This window comes from Diospyros lotus, chromosome 15 (genome assembly GCF_014633365.1).
Source record: "Diospyros lotus cultivar Yz01 chromosome 15, ASM1463336v1, whole genome shotgun sequence".
Taxonomy (NCBI): domain Eukaryota; kingdom Viridiplantae; phylum Streptophyta; class Magnoliopsida; order Ericales; family Ebenaceae; genus Diospyros; species Diospyros lotus.
Genome location: NC_068352.1, coordinates 20,640,657 through 20,646,287, shown reverse-complemented (window position 1 = coordinate 20,646,287; position 5,631 = coordinate 20,640,657). Strand labels below are relative to the sequence as shown.

Below are 5,631 nucleotides of genomic sequence, written 5' to 3'. Positions count from 1 at the left end.
CCTTGGGTTATCTAAATCTTTCAACTCAGTTATTTTTGTTTATGTATTACGAAGTGCTAATACGATTACAAATTCTCTAGTTAAAAGGGCTACCTCTCGACAGAGAGCATTCGCTGCCTAGATATAGGAGTTTTTTGGAAATGCAAGGGATGTAATTAAACTTTTGGGTGCTTGTTTGGTAATGTTGGATCTAACTACTACTTTGAGGTGATCTTTCTATCAAGGCTCTATTTCATGGTTCCTTTACGTAGTTGGTAGGCAAACTTTTAATGTCTTTAATAATTCCTTAGCAACAAGTATTTTTTGGTTGGTATTCCTTAGGAGCTGATGTTTTGTCCAAATGCTCCTTTGACAAATTAACAACTGACTTCTTTATCTTACTTGGACGATTATATTGTTGTGAGATTTGTCCTTGTGCAGTGAGATTTGTTCTTGTGCACTATAAAAAAATTGACATTTAACGACAATTTTTTTTGCATTTAGCGGCGGTTTTTAACCGCCGCTAAGTAATTTAGCGGCGATTTTTAAAACCGTCGCAGATACAGCCGTCGCACAGCATTTAGCGACGATTTTTAGTAACCGCTAGTATAACCGCCACTAAGTGATATTTTTAGCGGCGGTTTGGAAACCGCCACAATTAGCAGCGATTTTTAAAATTTAGCAACGATTTTAAAACCGCCGCTAAAATTAATTGAATTTAATATTAAATTAGCGACGATTTGAAAACCACTGCAATTAGCGACGATTTTTAAAATTTAGCAGCAGTTTTAAAACCACCCCTAAAATTAATTGAATTTAATATTAAATTAGCGACGGTTTGGAAACCGCCCCAATTAGCAATGATTTTTAAAATTTAGCAGCGATTTTAAAACCGCCGCTAATATTAATTGAATTTAATATTAAATTATTTATTTTAATATTAAATTTAATTATAAAAAATAATTTAACGATGATTTTAGTAATTTTTTGCAATAATTTTGAAACCGCTGCTATTTTCATCTCTAAATACAAGGAATTTTTTAGACAAATTTTTCTATCTTAAATTTGAAACGAATTTTTCTACAGAATGATTTTCTATAATTTAATAGAGATTTTGGACGAATTTTTCTACATTTGTCTCAAATATAAATATAATTAAAAAATAATAATTTTTTAAAAATTTCAAAATTCAACCTAATAAACACAATATACGAACTAAAAAAAGTCATTCATACAATACAATAAATCCATAAAGTAATACACATCATCCATAAATATTAAAAATACATTGTAAAATCTATCCATACTAATTACACATTCATAAATAATAAAATACATAATAAATTCTATCATCCATACAAATAACGAATACTCTTAATAATCCGAAAGATCTAGGGTGGTGATGATGAAGACAACGGCAGGGAGACAATCTACCTTGAATGGTTGGCAGGTGATTGTGAAAGGATTTCATAACTGTCTTAATAGCTTCTTGAATCTATTCTACCAATGAGCTCGACAATTGTGGCAACCTACCTTCAATGATGTGATGATGCCTCATGTTATCGCGTATGAAAATCAACCTGTAAGCATCATAAATATATGAAATAAGTTATATTATCAAAAAATCAATTAATCGTAATAGAATAATATAAAAAGACATAAGTAATGTATACTTACAAATTGCTTCAAATGCGAGGAAAAAAAAATGTTCATGCAAAAATTGTTATTTCTTAAAAAATAATTAAGTAAAATAAAAATAATAAAAAATATCAAATATGACCAATTTTTTCTTATACTCCAACATGAGAATAAAACCACAAGTATTGCCCCCGACATTTGAGACCTAATTTTTCTTTGCTTTCTCATACTTGTTTTTAAATTTTGCAAAATTCTAATACTCCTTTTAAATTTAGACATCACTAAAGCAAATCATTTATCCCAAATAAATTCACAAAGCCCACACCAATCACTTAAATGCAATTCATAACAATTCATAATACAATCAAGAATATACAACTGGATTAACACGGTATTTCAAGAGTTAGAGAGCTCAGTGTTCATTGTGTGTGAAACAGCCTGCAAGGTGGGACCGTTCTCTTTTTCTTAAATTTTAAAACAGCAAAGTAATAACACAGACTAGGCCAGGAACACTTAAGCAAGCAATCTGGATCAAAATATCACACAGCTTCAGTTACCCACAAAAAGGAAAAAACCAAATCCATTAAGAATGGACTTGTAGGCCGTTCACCAACCTCAAAGAAAACAGAGCTCATCAAAGCACAGAACTAGAGAAAAATAAAATGAAGAAAGAAAAGGAATCAGAGCTCATCTTGCAGACGAGGCAAAGGAGAACCTTCAGATAAACTACTCCAATCTCAGTTACCCTCCTAACTTCAATCGGAAATAGATTCTTGAAACAATGCCAACAACAATTTTAATCCTTAAAACCCTCTATTAGAAACCTAGGATTTCATGTCTTCCCATTTCAGGAATATTGTATTGTGACATCCAAATGAACAATAAATCATAATCAATGAGCATTAGAAAATATGCAACCTGAATATCATTCTGTCAGGATGAAGAGCCTATTCATTTACTTAACCAAAAAAAAAAAGACTATTTGTTCCAAACCATTTTAAAAAACTATTTACAGAGACTTCAGAACCATCTATAATGTTGTGTAGATGCAATACTGCATCATCCTAAGTCACATTCTGGCTGGTTGGTAGAACTTCGGTTCATAATTTTACCTTTGGACACACAAAAGAACTGAGATAGCATTTTTCCATCCTTTCGTATGAGGTCATGTGTATAGGGTGCTCTGAGACTAAAGACATCTTTCTGTACCCTGCAGAACAATAGACTTAAAAGTATTAAGAGTAAGAAGTTGATCCAAAAAATAAAGTATAAGAATAGATTAAGAATTTAAAGATGAGTAGATTAAGAATTTAAAGATGGGACCTACATTAAGCAAACGAGAATGAGCAATTAACTCTCTTGAAGGTAAGAAGATTGTAGGAATTAACAAGGAAATTAGATAACAAAGGCTACAACAGATGATTGAAAAACTGATGATTAATTCTCATTAAACTGACTTAATTTATAGCAATACATCAACCAAAAAAAACATAATTTTCTCTTAAAAAATAGCAACTAATTTGACTTGAACTCAAACTGAATTGAATTATTCAAACTAAGCAACTCAAATTCAAAAGAAATTAACTAACAGTTAAAGATATTTTCTGTATCTTTTCCAGCACAAATATAGCAACAGAAGTTGCACATCTCAACAAAGATACATCCAACAAGTAAACATTTCTCTGTTCCTCGATCAAAACTTGTTTCTTAATTTACTAATATTTGGGACAATTCAAGTCTTTTTATATATTTTGAGATAATTTTCTATCCCATGTTCATCCGATTGAAGGTGCACAAACTTACAACTCATAGTTATGCTCTAGGTTGAAGTTTCGGAGATTTGAATAAACCTGGTTAATGTTTGTGTAGAAATCACGTACGTCACTCCATGATTCACTTCAATTAAAAATCTGCCAACAATGCTAAAGGTATTACTTCAAGATGTGTGCACTGGGTATTTCAAAATAACTTTTATAATTAATATACATAGAAGCTTATATTTGAATGCGTTATATACAAAACATACTCAAATCGTTTAAGTAACTACCAATGACAATAAGACACTCAAAAGTCTTAAAGTTTTTTCGTCTAATAAACAAGCCTTAAGAATGATTTAGAAGTATAGAAGAAATTCTCTCTATTAACCAAATAAAAAATATTTTTGATAGAGTTGTTCTTACAGTTTTCAATCAAAGAAAAAGTCTCTCTCAGCAAATCTTCTCCAAATAGAAGTGAATCTATAACGCTCTAGTGCTTGTACTATAAAGCATCCTTTTTATTGGTAAAGCAACGTGCAAGCACCATGATGCTTGTGCAGAGAATTTACATACTGTTATATGACAACAAAACCAAAATAAAGCTGAATAACTAAAGCAAATACCCGATGTTAGTTTGGTTAGCCACAAAGACGTTTTTGGTTGTGGGATATCCGATTGATTTTGAGGAGGATCTTCCGCATCTGCACTGGGCTTGGTTCTATTATCCATTGGTGGAATGCCTGTGGTCAAGGTACAAAACATAAAAACCAAATCGGCATACAAAACATATATATAGAACTAATGAAAAAGAAAACAAAACTATACATAATGAGAAAGCAACACATGTCCGTCAGTGTAGATTAATACTCACAAAGATAGATCAAACAGCGAATAAGTTGTAGCATATATATGATATGCTACAACAGCGAATAAGTGTAGATTAATACACACAACTGTTAACATATACACACACAAAATATATACACACACAGAATATACATACACACAGAATACATATACACACACAATATATATATACCTTTGAGGCGGATCTGGCAGCGATGAAGGCGGAGGCGGATCTAGAAACGACGGAGGCGAAGCCCGATCGAGCTGGAGGCGGCGGCAGTTGCGGCGACCAGAGGCGGAGGCAGCAGCGACGACCAGAGGCGGATCTGGCAGCGGCGAAGGCGGAGCCCGATCGAGCTGGAGGAGGCGGCAGCGGCGGATGGGTCGACGGCGGGAGTAGTTCACAGGAGAGGGAGGGAGAGAGAGAGAAGGGGGGAGAGGGATGAGTTAGGGTTATATTTGGGGAAGGAGGGGGGGGGGGGGGGGGGGGGAGAGAGAGACCGCGGGAGTAATTCCCGCCCACATTTTCAGTTTTTTTTTTTGTTTTTTTTAATATTTATTTGATAAATAACAATAAAATAATTTATAAAAATAATATTATTAATTATTTAATTATTAAAAATATAATAATTTATAATTATGATAATTAATAATATAATAATAAATTAAATTAAATTATTAAATCAAATTAATATTTATTTAAAAATATATTATAAATCTATCGAACCTCTATCCATCCCCTTTCCCTGTTGGTTATAATTAGTTTTTGTCTAATCTGGCCACTTATCTAATTAAGATTGAAAACTAATTGAGGTTATTTATTTTTAATAATTATATTTATATATATTATTTTAAATTATCATAATAAACAATATTAATTATTTATTAATAATATACATTTATAATAAATATTAAAATTCCTATTCCATCCCTTTCTTCTTTCTCTATTTTGATGTACATATATTGTTTATAAAATTTTTTGTTTGGATGATATATATATATATTAAAAACAAAAAAAATAAAATAGTTTGGACTAGTTAAGATCAAACCGGACCAATTTAAATCGAATGAATACTCCTAAAGTAGACATCAAATTTGGCATTACGACGTAATATTAGATTTTAATTTTTTAAAATATTATCTATTTATTAATTAATTTATTTTCTTAAGAAAAGATAACAAATGAATAAGTTAATTCCTAATTTGATTTTATAACCTCCCAGACACAACAAATGAATAAGCGAAGTAACTCGATCGGGCTTAATTCACGGATTAAGTCCAATCGAGTTCTTTTAGATTAAGCCCAGTTGAGTTTTTTTTAAACTTACACTATTGCAAGTCATCTGAGCATTGATGACAGAGAACTCGATGGCTATGGTTGTGGTTGTGACAATAGACGTTTGAAGTGAAG

At 31.5% G+C, this 5,631-nt stretch overlaps 1 long non-coding RNA gene across 1 annotated transcript; it reads right to left on the bottom strand.

Annotated features, from left to right (window-relative positions):
* Positions 1–1,188: 1,188 nt before the first annotated feature.
* On the bottom strand, positions 1,189–4,683 carry LOC127791493 (uncharacterized). The gene is made up of 4 exons (XR_008020957.1): positions 4,414–4,683; positions 3,998–4,114; positions 2,730–2,827; positions 1,189–1,559 (listed from the first exon to the last, which is right to left on the bottom strand). It is a non-coding gene; the product is annotated as an uncharacterized LOC127791493 (long non-coding RNA).
* Between the last annotated feature and the right edge of the window lie 948 nt (positions 4,684–5,631).